The following is a 16,320-nucleotide window of genomic DNA, read 5'->3' as shown; positions in this document are numbered from 1 at the left end:
TTGTCAAATCAGAAATCACAATATGTTTCCACTGAGCAATTTGTCGAAGTGTAGAATCTACGTCTGGCATTAATGAGGGTTGAGGTTTACTGTAGCGGCCAACATCGGCGAATGCTGTGACAAGTCGAAAACCTCCATTCGGCTTTTTGATAAGAAAAGATGGATTAAGATATTCTACTGTAACACCTATATCTTCTGGTTTTTTAAACACACCTATGTCTTCAAGTTCATTGAATTTTTCCTGTATAGTAACTAGCGTTTTTGAATATTGAGGTATCCGTCCCTTTCTTTGTGGTGGTTGACCTGGTCCCGTGTTAACTTTTGCTTCTAGAGCTCCAACTGCTCCATTGTAGCTTTAAACGTTGGACTGAAAACATTGTCATACTGTCGAAGTAAAGATTTCAATTTTTCCTTAATACAAGGTTGTAATAGACCATCAGGGTCAACTCGAACAAGATCGAAATGTAGTACTTGAGCCTTATTGATTTGAGTTTTAGTAGCAACTGCATGATCTTGGTTTTTAATTTCATTATTCTCCGGTGAATAGGTAGAACGTACATTGCAGAAATTTTCATTACGTTTCAAAACGAGAGGTTCATCAGTGAGGTTAGGTATTCGTAGGTTCCCTGCAACGCTAGTAACTAGACTGGGTTCAGGCCAAGAATTGAGATTTTCATAAGAATCATTTTTGTGAGGTTCGATGAAAAATATGTCATCATTTGAAACCATATCGATAGGTATTTTTTTAGTCTCCTGGCCATAAAGTTGTGGCGTCAAATGGTGCTCGTGCCACATGTGCTCTGCGCACAGCGCAATTAGAAGTTCCGTTAGCGGATGAACAATACTTGTAAACACAATCATTCCCTATAAGTACCTGTCTGCGTGCGGGACGAATAGATATATCGTTTTTCTCAATAAATGGGATACCGGCCAATATGTCAGAATCTAAATTTTCAACTACTAGTCCCTCAAAATACATTTGGTGTTTATCTCTCGTAAATGTGAGTCTAGTTTCTCCCACAACAGTTAGAGGTGATGATCCATCTGCTTGATGGGCTGACTGTGAGCTGCTAATTATTTTTGCGTTAAGTTTGGTAGCGGCGGAGGCGCGTATCATATTTCCAGTAGCACCACTATCAATGGTAAGTCTTGTAGGATTGTGGCCATTATAAACGTCAATATAAGGTGATTGTTGTATCTGAACTCTGTTAGATGCTACAGGGTATTGGTCTTGAATGGTTGAATCGTTGTTATCATGGTTATCGGAATTGTATTCGTCAACATCATGAATACCAGATATAACACGAGCTTTAGCCATAAATTGTCGATCTTGTTGTGGTAAGTATGTGCATTGACTTAGAAAATGACGGTCTGGTCGTCCTGCTGATTTGCACAGTGGGCATGATTTGAAGTTTGAGGTGGGCACAAACGAAGATTGTTTTGTCTTGGGAAAGCGCTTGACGGCTGCTCTCATGGATTTGGCATCCTCTGTCGTACGTAACTCTTCTAGAAGCGATTCTAGAGCTTGTGATATTTCTGGCTTTATAGATGCTAGTGTTCTCGCACGAAGCTCTGTACCATATCTCTGTTTTATTAGTTTAGGTAGCTCAGGATGGATGAGACGAAGCCATGTCAATATCAAGAGGTTTTCTAATGTAGGTGATAGCTCCTCGTCGTCCTCTATGTCTTCATCGTGGTGGAGTTTTTAACAATGGTGTTCCTAGAAATTATTGGGCAGTAGTTGGCAATCTGTCCTAACATAAGCTCTAGCATGCTAACCTTTTGCTCTCGTGTTTTTCTGTTGGCTTCTGGGACTTCTTCTCCATCATTTGCAAACCCCCTGTGAGTTGTTGTTTTTGTTTTCTTTTCCCATTTGGTACCAGACACAAGAAAAGGTGCAAAGTTTTTGTCTAAAGATAATGTATATATAAGGTTCTGGCGCCAGTTTTCAAAAGTGTTCACAGTTTCAATCTTTGTTAAGCACCACTGCTTCGGTGCCCGGGTGGAACTAGTCATGCTTCAAGTTGGGATAATATTTGTTGTCGTTCACTTGCGTTCACCGTAATGTTTTTATTACGGAATGACTTACACACATTTGTACGAAGAACGTGGGACGTAATCTCGCTGCCACCACCCCAATAAGGAAAATCACTACACAAATGTAAGACTTGAGATATTGTCTATTTATTGACTAACATAGTAAAACATGCCAAGTTATATTATCGTTAAACAGGAAGAGAGAGCGTTAATATTAAATGTCAAACACACATCGGAAAACCGTTTCCGGAATATGAAACTACCTGGCGCTATATTTCATCAAATATCTGAATAATTTAAAAAAAACAAATATTTAAACACGTTATAAATAATAGATAACGAAATGTAGTATTTCATCAGTATAATATAATAGATCTTCTGAGTTGGTGATCGTACGTTTTGAAGAAAAATAATCATGAACTTGTTATTGCTTCTTTTTACTGTATACATACCGACAAGAATGATACGTGAGTAAATATATATCGCATTCACAGTCATATGTATTTAAAATAACTAATCCATTACAAATATAAAAAATAAGACAAAATCCAAAATTTGGAAATAATTGCTATATTGTTAAAAAGTATTGTTTTTGGTTTGTGAGTAGATATATCGCATTTATATGTATGACTTGGATGGAAAGTTGTCTCATTGCCATTCATACCACGTCTTTTTCTAAATTCAGTGTCGTTTTGTTGTGGGGTTGTACAAGTACCCTGTCACATGCATCCACTCTGTGTGATGTATTTCTGCTTTGTCTATTGATTTTATGAGCTAAGCCCTTTTCAACTGATTTTTCCGGTTTTATCTTGTAATGAACTGTTACATAACTTGGTTGTGGTAGAGATGACGCGTAGCGGAGCCAGTGAAACGGATATTTGTGACCATCAAATGCCAATTGACGACAGAAACGCTATAACTATAGTACTATTAGACATGTTAGATAAATAACTATTGTTGACAATTGATAGTCGAGAGTCTATAATTGAGACATTTAAATTAGGGACGATTTCAAAAGAGTAGATCTAATTCTTTATTAACTAGGTTCAATAATAATATTTTAACATTGATACACAGGCGCGGATCAAGCCATTTTAAAAATGGGTTCCAACATCCGGAACATCATGAAAAGTTAACATAATTGAAAAAAAAATCGGAAGGCAAAAGGGAGTTCCAACCCCAGAATACGCCACTGGATCCGCCAACACTACCTCACTCGACGATAATGTTTTGCAGTTCAGAGAACAGAGTCAAAATACATGTCATGAATTAGAACGTCTGTATTTATATTTATAGTTGTTGTTTTTTTTAGAAATAGCAATATATTAACAAATATAAATAACTCATATACTAGGATATTCTGTTTATTTTAATATGTATCAGAATCATATTCTGAGTCAATACGAAAAGACTTTAAACATTTTGGAACTTTCCTACTGATGAATCAGTCATATGAAACCTGTATCCAAGAAATCGCCTTTTGATGGTAATGTTGTGGCTAAGAACTTAATTTTATTCGTGTTACTCGATTTTGTCTATGTTGTTTGGTATTTCTCCATTCACTATGTCATATGCAATTGATGGTAAACATGTAGTACCGTTACTGGGGCAGATATTTTCTCCATTGGATTGACCGTCGAATAACGAGTTGTTGTCCTTGCAAGGCTGATAGCCAGGACTGCCAAAGGCAGTGATGACAGTAGACGGTACATCTCATGTAATTTATCGCCCACAAAATGAGCCAAAGGAACAGTTTTACCCCATACACAGACATGGACTATATTCACACCCAGTAGAAAAATAACGAGATGACGTATGATTGTCAATGAGACAACTATCCACCGAAGTTCAAATAAAGTAAATGTAAGCAATTCTAGGCAACCATAGAGCCTTAAACAATGAAAAAAATACCATACCGTATAGCCGTCTATAAAAGGCCTCGACTTGATAAATATTTAACAATTCATTTGAGAAAACTAACAGCCTAATTCAGAATGAAACAATAAACGAAAAAAACCATGACAGACATGAACCAACGACAACTACTGAACTACAGGCTCCTGACTTGGGACAGGCACATGTGGCGGGGTTATACATGTTTGTGAGCGCTCAACCCTCCCCTAACATTGGACAGTGCTAACAACACAACATAAGAACAAACTATGAAAATAAGTTGAGAACTCATCAGATCGATACCGAACAGGTTTTAATCGACCACAAAATTTAAACCACATTCAACTTGTATGCTGCGGTTTCCTGGGCCACCAAAATGGTGCACAACAATTCAACTGGATGCCAGAAATAGGACACGGACTTCAACTTGATTTCATAGAGAACCCTTTTATATTAGCGGATAATAGTTATCAAAGGTACCAAGCTTATAATTTGGATAAAATATATGTTTACTGTTATCCAATACGAGTTAATGTCGCAATCTTAAATGTTAAAAAAATAATGTGTTAATCTTTGCGCTAGTGTGGTAGAAAAAGTGCATAACTTAATTGACTGAAAATTATGAAATCGTTACTTTATCATGCTTCACATGACTTTACAAAATGCATTATGTTAACGATTGAAAAAATCCAATTGTCTTTCGAGACGACCCCTTTAAAATGTTTATCGTCTCTCGACTCTCGTTTGTTGTTTGTGAAACGTAGTCATTTATCTAACACGTCTATTATTATGAGTGTGATGCATTACCAAAAGAAACAATACGTTAGAACTTGGAGAATATCTATAAATTTTAAATAAATAAAATCTGCGAAATTCAGGAATGATTTCGAAGCATTTATGCCATAGTAACGTGACCTCAAAAAAATGCAAACGCAATCATTGAAGGTGATTGCATTGCTTCTTTGAATCAATTTTGATTAAATCACATTAAAATGGTGTAGGTGTTGATTTATTATCGTTATTTTGTAATAATCAAACATCCGTCCATCCAAGTAGTTCAATGGCGGCTCACTCTGTCAACAGATTTAAAACGATTGGTATGAGTGCCAATGAGACAACTCTACATCCAAGTCACAATTTGTAAAACAATAACCATTATAGGTCAAAGTGTGATCTTCAACACGGAGCTTTGACTCACACCAAACAGCAAGAGATAACGACTTAAGCTATAAAGGGCCCCATGGATTTGATGGTAGATTAAGCCAATGAAGAACACATTTACTTTAATTTGTATAAAATACATCATACATCTTTATCTGCATCCAAGAGGATGTATAAAGTATGAATGATTTACCTACATTTTACGGCATTCGAAATAACCAAAAAACATTTAGAAATGACAAACCTTATTCAACAAAATACAAGGTGTCCACACAATATATTATTCTCTTAATATTCCAGAGTCTATATACATAAAAAACAAATGAAACAGAAACAACTAAGGACCTTCAATCAACATCACATTTGATAAATTACAATAAACTGCTTCGCTGAGCGCACCTGGATACGCCCGCAGAAGTCAAACAGTTGGGGCAAAAATGGACACAATATTCAATTTTGATGCAGGTCTGAATTTGGATTGTAATTAAATATTTGACATATTATAGGTTTCTGAACAAATGTAGTCAAAGAACTTGAATTTGGTTATATGAATTTTTTGCTGTTGTGCAATACACTGTGCTGTTGTGCAATACACTGTGTTGTTGCGCAATACTTAGTAAATCTGTTGTCAGACTATAAACAAAGAAAATTCATAAATTTTAAAGGGAGCTTACATCAATAGATATAAACAATCCATTAAAGTTTCACGAGCACTGCTGATAGCATTCTTGAGTTATTGGTGGAAAACTGGCAAAATCCCCCTTTTTTATAAATTAAACCGCGTACTCGGACACATAAATCTAAAGGGATCTCATGTTAAAAGATATATATAAACAATTAACCAAAATTTCTTGCAAATTGGTGAAGGCATTCTTGAGATTTTGTCTGAAGCTGGAAAATCCCACTTTTTTTAATGAATAAAACCATATAAATCTGAAACGTAAAATCTAAAATTTATAAAATATGAAAGGGAGCTCACGTCAATAGATATGAATAATTCACACAGTTTGATGCAAATCAGTTTAAGTTAATGTCCGACATGTTGACGAAGGACGGACAGACGGACAAACGGACGGACAGCGTTATATTATAATATTCCCGTACACTGGCGTATACAAATTACAATCAGACAACTGACGTATATAACTTTTTACCCGAATACGAACATTTGATTAAAAAGAGGTACATAAAAAATATACATTTTTTTTGAAACAATAATTAATCAGAAAACTAAAAAACAAATTAATGAACAAAATATACCATAATAAAAGAATCACATATTTTAGTACTGTACAAACCTTATTTGAGATTGTTATATTCTTTTATAATATTGGTTTAAGTATCCTTCGTATAAAACTATTTGTTTTTAATATCACCTTTCCTTATATATTGCTTTTAGGGGCTAATATTTCTGTTTCAATTAGAGCTGCATCTGGTGATAAAGTGTTTCTTACAGATTGTGAAGCTTTTCCAAGAAACGATTACTTTTTGACTTTTAAACTGAAAGGTAGAAAAGATGCCCACCTAAGACTTTTACCACAGAAAAGAACAATTAAAGAGCCTATTCTACAGATTGGGATAGCTGCATGGGACAATTCAAAATCAATAATCAACAAGGGTTCTGGTCTGAATAACATAGTATCCGAGTACAACAAAAGGGGGATACTAGATGAAAATCAATTCAGAGACTTCTGGGTCAGCTGGGGAAATGGGCATATTCAGGTAGGATCAGGAAATGAAGTCAACGTGAATACTTTCATGGAGTGGCAGGAGAGTTGTTACTTTGCTGTTAATGATATTGAAATAAGTGGAATGCATACTTCTGTACTTGATTGGATTTTCCCGTTTGAAGGTAAGCATGGTAAGGTAGCTTAATAAACTCATGATAAATACAAGGATTAACATTTTGTTTTTGTGCCAGGTGAGCGTTTTGTCTTAAAAGAATCATCAATGACGTTCGAATCATTAACAATTAAAAGACCAAATAAAGTACGAAGTTGAAAAGCATTGAGGACCAAAAATTCATAAAAGTTTTGCCAAATACAGCTAGGTAAAACAACTGCATCAAAAAGAGTACAGAAAAGAGACAAACATAATAATGACAAAGACAAAACGAATTATATATAAACAAATGGAACAATTTCATTTTAGTAGTAACACTGAGAAAAACAAATGTGGGTTACAGGGGAAAAGAAATCATACTTAAAAAACAACACTAAATCTAGTGAAGAGTGGACCCTTCAGAAGTTGGAAGTCTCACGGCAACACGTTTGCATTCTAGTTTCAAGGATATTTGCTCCTCTAATATTTTACTTTACTTTGAATTTGCATTAACATCATTTCGCTGTTTTCATGTGGTATGATTGTAAACTATTCATCAAAGTTCAAATGAAGTTCATGTTAGCAATTATTGGTAACCTGTAATAAAAGGCATATAAAAAACAAAGGCTCAAATTCAATTGAAAAGAGCACATTTTTACAAGAGTGGTAAATGATGAATTGATGTTAATATTATTTACATGTTTGGTGTGAGAAATATGTTGTTATGTGCGAATTTACTTTTCTACTATGATTTCAGTTCGTTTCTATCAGAATATAATAAACCTTTAAAAAAACTAGATTTGCATCGTTATTTATTGCGTTACACAATTCAAGTCTTTTAAGCATGTTTAAAAGGCAAAATTCTGAAAGCATTATTTGTTAAAACAAAAATGTTATATGCAGCAAATTGCCTAAAAAGATATATTTTTCCTGAAGTATAAAATAACTGCAAGCGCAACATGCCTCATATGCTACGCGCTGGGTCTATTAAAGATCAAATCTATCAACAACAAAAAAACTACGACACATCTCCAAGTATAACCTGTCTCCTATATAGCACACATTTGACAACTCTAGACAACAAACGAACCATCACGTTATAAAAACGTTGTTTCAATTCGAAAAGATGTGACCGAGTACTTTTGTTTTTACTTGTACAGCTTGAATATCCTATCTTTTATACAATTTCCTGTCCTAATACTGAAACTGAAGAATCACTTACATAATTCATGTTAAATTCAAATTGACAAAGCGGTTTTAATCCAGCAATATCATTTCAGAACCTTGTTATATTTTGAATTTTTTTGATTTGCTATTGAAACACCAGTGAGCTATCCGCAAAGAGAAATGTGGTTGCACAATTCCAATACATGTTATTCTGATTTCAGCAACAATCATGCCATTTGTTGTGAAGTGTCCTTTAAACGAAGGCTTTTTCAAGATAAACGACAACTGTCCAGAGTTCGAAGTCATCAAATCAAAAGAGGCTGGATCAATCAGCGAGTGTGGCATTCACTGTAAGAGTTACAACTCCTGTCGAGGATTTGTCTTTTCATTTCACACAAACACGTGCGATTTGGTGACAGACAATGCAGTAGGTTCTGTAATCCAGACAGTATATAAGATGAAGACATCAACGTAATTACAGATATGGTATACATGTTATATCATGCCATACATTTACATACTTTTTAGACGCACCAAATTTGCAAAGTGTATTATTCATAATTATTACAGATAATAACAGCTTCTTTGAAATGGTGAAGTCAATAGTTCCAAACTTTTGATTTTACACAAGTATATATTTGACTAGTACACATTTTAGCATGTTTATCATTAATTATCTATAATAATTTGAATTTTTAAATAAACTTTGAAAGGAGAAAGTATTTAAATTCATGTCAATATCAAGGCATCGATACATATACTGGTTGATTCTCGGCTTCCTGGCGGACAAACAGTCTTACGGCATTGGTATCTATCAAATAATATTTGCGAATGAAACCCTTTTACTATCTGATAAAACGTTTGAATAAAACTATTTGAAAGAGTGTTTAAAAAACATAAGTATTCCCGATTCTAAACTTGAAGACAAATTGAAAGTGTTGATCCTGCTTTGTTTCATAAAAAAGGATCGGTCAACGTAGATACAAGTATCTTGTCTTCGTGAGGGATAACTCGTACTTTGTAGTAAATCACTCTGATTTAAAAAAATGAAATGGACACTATGAAGATTCTTGATTTCTTAATTGGAAACATATTTGTTACATTTTGAGGTCGTGTTTTTCACCAAACAAGAGGGATTCTTTATGGGAACCAACTGTTTTCTTCTTCCTACCGACTTGTTTTTTTATTAATACATGATGTCTTAGGAAGAAAATAAAGAATCAGTATCTTTTCACTGTACTTTCCGCCCTACAGATGATGTTCTCTCACTAAATAACTCAATATTCAGTGACTATAATGAACTTAAGTTAAAGGATACAAAAGATACAGCTAATTATGTTTCATATATTGACTTACATCTAGAAATTAACAATGCAGGCCAGTTGAACACAAAACTTTATGGCATATGAGATGATTTCAGCTTCCCAATTGTAAACTTTCCATTTCTATGTAGCAGCATTCCAGGAGCTCTCCCAGTTGAAACGATATTTCAAGTTTGTTTATCCTTTCATGATGTCCTTGATAGAGGAATGCTGCTCGCAAGGAAACCATTAAACAAAGAGTTCCAAGTGCTGATGTTGAAGTCATTCCTTCGTAAATTTTATTGACAACATCTTGTGTTTGTTGATAGTCATTGAATATCCGTTTCACAGATGATAACGGATAAGTGTCAATTATTGAAACTATAATCCCACCCCTTCCTCGAATATGACCTACTGAGTCAGATTTATTACCGGGTTTGTACTTACAGGAGGTAGCACTCCACATAAAATTTGAATTGAATCACAAAATATTTAATTAATTATTTTCCTGGCTGTTTAATTCATTAGGCCAACTGGTTTGTGCCATACATGTGCATGTATAAGTAATCATCATTTTTCATAGATGTGATCTCTAAAATTTAAAATGATGAAATGTTATTCCCTTTTTGTGTATTCATGACAACAATCGTTCTATGTTGTGTTCTGTGTACTGTTGTTTGTCTGTTTGTATTAATTTTGTTGGCCATGGCGTTGTCAGTTTATATATGAATTATGAGTTTGAATGTCCCTTACAAAAGTATCCTTTCCCATTGTAAGTTTAATAAGTATTTACTGTTTACTGTTTATGATGAAGTGACTATATAACATAGGTAATGATAATTTCAACTGATGGAATAAGGTAGCACTGACATAGTTTGTGTGGACAAAAAGGATAAATTGTACATTTGAGTTTTTCTTCTGCTTCATGTAAAAATTTAATACTTATATATATACATTAAATTATTTTTGATTAACACACAATGTTATGTTATTCCGATTTCGGAAATTTTATATATTTTGATAATTATATAACTGACTGAATTACAACCATTCAATATCAGATGCTTACTGTTTACCTGATGAATGTCGTGTATCATGTTTTTTTTTTTCGAAAAAAAAATCGTTTGCCTTATATATCAGCAGTCTGAAACTGTTTTCTTAAAAACCAAATTAAAACAAAAATACCTTCTAATTAAGAATAAGCGTTAATTCTGAAAAGACATGAACACAAACATTTCAGTTAGGGACACAATGGATAAGCGTTGATTCATGAAAAACAAACCATTCATCCTCCGCCTCAGGGTTCCTGATTTCTTGGATTATTATTGACTGAATTTCTTGATTATAATGAAATGGCAAAATCTGTAGCCAGGTCAGCAGGGAGAGCATTAAGTTTACTGATTGTAAAGAGCAAAGCACATGGAGGTTTCCACTTTAATACATATACCAAACTTTTTGATAGCTTAGTCTGGTCAGTCATAAGTTATGGTGCAGCCATATGGGGCACCAGAGATTTTTCTTGTATTAATGCTGTCCAGCACAGAGCTATCCGGTTTTTTATGGGTTTTGGTAAATATACACCTAGTAATGCCGTTAATGGGGATATGGGTTGGAAACCTCCATGTGTGAAGCAGTGGAGTTGTGGTTTTAGACATTGGGCTAGATGTAATGTTATGTCAACAGATAGGGTGAATTTCAAAGTATTTCAATGGGCATTTAGAAATGCCATTAATAAAAAGAAAAACTGGTGTTATAGAATTATGAAAAAATTTAGAGAATGTAATGTAGATTTATACACTAATTTAGATAATGTGTTGCATAAAAATGTTATTACACAGTTAGAAGATTTTTTATTTGAAAATTATAAGACAAATTGGCATAACAGAATATTGTCACAAAATGTTGGAAAAAAATTACGTACTTATAAATTGTTTAAAGATATTTTTGAAACAGAGATGTATTTGAGGAAGAACATTTCAATACGATACAGAAGTGCATTTGCTAAATTTAGGTGTGGCGTTGCCCCTTTGCGAATAGAAACAGGTCGCTATGAAAATAAAACTGTAGATGAAAGAGTTTGCTTTGTATGCAATGATAAAATTGAAGATGAGAAACATGTTATTTTAGACTGACCTTTATATGCAGATTTACTTAAAAGTTTATTTTATGAAGTTAAAAGAAGTAATGGTGATTTTAATGTTTTATCTGATGATGATAAGTTTATATATCTTTTTAAAAATACTGATTGTTTTGATGTGGTTGCCAAGACCTGCTTTAACATTTTAAGTAGAAAAAATAGTTTTTTATATGCTTGATTGATGGTTATGTTTTTATAAACTTGAAATATTTTATAGACATGATAATTATAGTTTTATGGTTTTACATAACAGAAATGTTTTTATAGACGTGATAAATATATAGTTATAATTTATATTGATTTCTATAGTCTCTCATAATTCTTTATAGAATGGCACTTGTATTTTAATTTATAAAATTACTGTTTTATTCAATGTATATATTATGATGATTGTATTATATGTATTACAAGTGGTGAGACTCTAATAAAATATTGAATCTGAATCTTTCTTTTTGAAGAAAAAACGCTTATCCATTGAATCTATAATACTAAATGGTTTTCTTTTAATATCATTGTTTCAATATATAATAAAATACGACCTCTTCTGATGAAGTGCAAATTACAGGCTAACTATTAAATACCCACAATTATTCATATTAAACAATTGGCCTACTTCGATTCGTCCAACTCGGGTTAGTAGAGTCTGTCGAGTTTACTCGACTGACAACTGAACACCCCGAGTTTGACCTTTTGAACCTACCCGAGTTAACTCGACATCAACCCTGGGTCGGGGCAGGTTTAGTCGAGTTTCAAGATGGCGTCAAGTTGTTGCAACAAATAAAAGTGATACCAATAAACTGGTATTTGACAAAATACAACCGAAGAATAAGGCTGACGTGGCGAATTTATTATTTCCGGTATTTTGGAATCAACAAATATTGTTAATTTGTTTATCAACTATCGGTAATGTTCTACATAAAACAGAAATTGATGTTTTTTTTCTGAACGATTTTTTTCTCGACCGTTTTTAACTCACTAACAAACTATTTTGCAAAAGCACACAGTATCAGGACTTTTTTTTCTGAAGCATAACGTTGTTTTTTTTTGTTATTTTAATACTCAGTTAAAAATCATTTTTCACATCCTTTACTCGATGGAAGAGTTTTGACTTCGATTCGGAAAGGTTGCGCACATGCGCATTAGCACTGATCTTTTAACTCGAGTCTACCCGAGTTGGACGAATCGAAGTAGGCCTTTGGTGCAATTAACTATAAATTGTAAAATATTGTCTTCATATTAAAAAACTCTATTAGAAGTTGTATCTCAATCTTCATAGGGAGTAAATTTCGTAATAAAAATTAATAAACTTTGATCAATTTTCTTTCAATTGTTTACATCATAAAAGAGGGACAAAAGACACCAGAGGGACAGTCAAATTCATAGATCGAAAATAAACTGTCAACGCCATGGCCAGAAAAAAAATACAAACAAACAAACAACAGTACACAAGATACAAAATTTAAAATACCTGAAGTTGCTCGCGTAATCGCGGTACTAATTAATGTAAATGTCAAACAGCTGTATATAACATATAGTTGAAATTAAAATAAATGTAATTTTATGTATTCTACCTCGATCATCAAAGCCCCTTAGAAAATCTAAAGAGACACATAATGCCTCTATCTACATGAAAAAATATCATTTGTTAACCATTATCATACCTTATATATAAATATACAAATGCAATGGTATAATAGTTTTTGCTGTCCAACCCTTAAATACTTTGCATTGATAACCTGAGTTTTACTTAACAAAACGAACAGAGATACCAAATGGCAACCAAAATCACAAGTAAAAGACAGCCGATACAATATTATCCAACAAAACTTTAAAACAATAATTTGAAGTTAACAACTGGTAAAAAAAAAAAAAGGACGGAGAGGCAGTTTTCCATTTAAGGCTCTCATTATGGCGTCATAGACAGTTCAATATCACGTTGTAAGTTACATTTGGCGATCATGAATAAAGTAATGAAAACGATATCAGAATATTATCAACAAATCTCAACGATCTCAAAAATATGTTTGACACCGCCTCATTTTTTCGCCTGACCTAAGTCAGAGGCCTCTAGCTTTTGTTGACTGGCATGATTTTTTTTTTTAAATTTATTTTGTTTTTAATTTATTTTCTTTTATATATTTCGTTATTTGGTATATATGACACTGAACTAGTACAATTTGTTTAGGGGCCAGTTGAAACACGCCTCTGAGTGAGGCATTTTCCCGCTGATTTGATGACCCATTGGTGGCCGTCGGCTGTTTTCTGCTCTTAGTCGAGTTTTTGTCTCTTTCACACATTCCCCATTTCCATTTTCAGTTTTATTTTGTGGACTACTTTATTTGTAATCAAACTCAAATTTTGTACTTGATTCTGTCTTTAACAGTTAAGTTATACATACATCATCATCAGATCAATCAGAAAAAAAATAACACTTTTATTAAATTTTAACAAATAATGAATGTGCAAAAAGAATCAACAGCTATTTGAATACTAAACGACATTAATAATTCAATGATATATATAATACTATTGTTATCTCAAAATATGATTATCATAAATATCCCATGACAGACTTGTATGACAAACACACATATATCGGTGTTCGATTAGAGATACAGAAAAAGAATAGAGTAACAGACTGCCTATATTTTAACATGTTTAATATATACTGAGCCAAAAAAGTTTAGCAACACTTTTTTTTTCAATTTTTTTTTTGTTGTTTCTTGAATTATTTTGTTTAAACATCATTGATATAATCCTTAGTTTTATCTGTAATTTTAAACAGTCTTACTTTTTTCTGGATGATTGATTTCGCGCCATTTCAGCTTTGCACGCGTAATTGATGTTTTACCTTCTGTACCTGTACTTTTTAAACAAAATTCTATTTTTTTTTTTCACTTACATTCAGAAACACACCATTGGTAAGAAAAAGACATAAACGTTTGAAAACATTGCATGGGGCGTCAACCAGGCCTCCCCGAAAACGACCGTCAGAAGGCTCTTGGAATGGTTGATGCCAGAATAAACGTTTCTGATGTCGTGGGTCGATTTAATGTGCATAAGTCAACAGTTCAGAGACTCACAAACAGATATCGACAAATTGCAACTGCACAGGATAGGTCAATATGTTGTAAACCAAAAAAAACTATCGTGAAGGGAGGAGCGCTACTTTCTCTTTACATCAACACGTGACAAGTTTTTTCCGGCCATAAGAGTAGTGCATTGATTAAGGGCAGCTGCTGGTGTGCCTGCCAATCCTTCATTGATGCACTGACTTAGGGCATGGCCGAGAAATTGATTTTGAATAACACTATACTCATTTTCGCATTTTGACCCTCCCGAGTTCCATACCAAAAAAATCCTGACGAATGTGAGTGATAAACATTCATGCTGCTTCTGACATTTTATTTTTTTATTATCAAAATCATATGTTGTTACAATTTTGTAATAAAATCAAATTTCATGTTTTTGTTGCTAAACTTTTTTGGCTCAGTATACTTATCAATGAGTGAAATCAGTAAGGATAATTTGGCTAGAATTTGTTTCAAAAGATTAAAAGGTTGTGAAGTAAACCATATTCTGAAAATTGTGTGGTGTTGAAATTGATACTTTTTACGATTGTCAAAACATTTTAGGGAAAATCTACAATAAATAGATTCTTTGAGATTACAAAAACTAAGTTTACAATTTATGGGACAAAGAAAGGTTGGACTATTTGGTCTGTTAATGCCCTTCTATGGGTTATTGCTCTTGAACTTTTAAAACTTTGCGTATAATCTTTTTGTTTAAAGCGTACTTGACAAAGTTTATCCCATGATCTTTAAACATCCCTGTAATTAAACTATTTTACTTTGACACATAGTTTATAAAAATGGTAATGGGGACTGTGTCAAAGAGACAAGGACCCGACCAAAGAGCAGACAACAGCCAAAGGCCACCAATGTTTTATCAAAAGACCTAAATTGATTGTTTCTGTTAATTTTGTCTCATTAATGGATAAATCTCGAACCAAGTATCTATTCTACATGAAATACGTGTCATTAATTGAAATATTTCCAATGACAGTAACTGTTTATGTAAAGAAAACAGTATCATAATATTGCAAAAAACAATTCTAAAAAGCTGTTATAAATGGTAGGTGTAATTTGGGGGTAAAATTTATAAGGTAAGTCCCCACTCTTTTTTTTATTTCGTATTTGTTCGTGGTGGTTTTTTTTTATTATACATTAAACTGTAAGGAACATTCTAAGATGTCTTTGTGTTTACAACACCCCCCCCCCCCAAAAAAAAAACAACCTGTCAACGTATATGTGTTTCTCCTAACAGATGCCTAACAGATGCACCACTAGAAAATTTGTCATAAACAATGTCATAATATCTATTTAATCCTATTGGAACACATATTATATACTCCATTAGGAACATATACTGTAATATTTATTCCAGTGGAAATAAAATTACAGAACACCTTTTCTATTTGGAACTCATATTATGAAGGAACTTCTTTCTCGTGACCAAATAGTTCATTTGACATTTTTCTATTAAATTTTTCATCAAAGGAAATCACTAAAGAAAAACAGACAAACAATAGTACATATGTAATGTGTTTTTGAAAGACAATGCATATTTGTACTTTGAACTTTGTTTTAGATTTGGTTAAAGATCTCCGTAATTTTTGTTATGAACTCTTACTGGTAAATGCCTCTGATATCCGAAGAACCCCTCGAAACTGCGAGGGTACAGTGGCATCCACGTACACTCCCTAACGGGATTAATAGAGATGTGTCACTAACGTATGTTTAT

The 16,320-nt window shown here is 33.2% G+C and overlaps 1 long non-coding RNA gene across 1 annotated transcript; it reads left to right on the top strand.

The window, feature by feature from the left end:
- The first annotated feature begins 2,374 nt into the window (after positions 1 to 2,374).
- LOC143048402 (uncharacterized) lies at positions 2,375 to 12,862 on the top strand. The gene is made up of 3 exons (XR_012969814.1): positions 2,375 to 2,504; positions 6,491 to 6,943; positions 8,301 to 12,862. It is a non-coding gene; the product is annotated as an uncharacterized LOC143048402 (long non-coding RNA).
- Positions 12,863 to 16,320: the final 3,458 nt, after the last annotated feature.

The sequence above is a fragment of the Mytilus galloprovincialis genome, chromosome 10 (genome assembly GCF_965363235.1).
Source record: "Mytilus galloprovincialis chromosome 10, xbMytGall1.hap1.1, whole genome shotgun sequence".
Lineage (NCBI taxonomy): Eukaryota > Metazoa > Mollusca > Bivalvia > Mytilida > Mytilidae > Mytilus > Mytilus galloprovincialis.
Note: the sequence above shows the minus strand (reverse complement) of the source record. Positions and strands in the feature narration are given on the sequence as shown.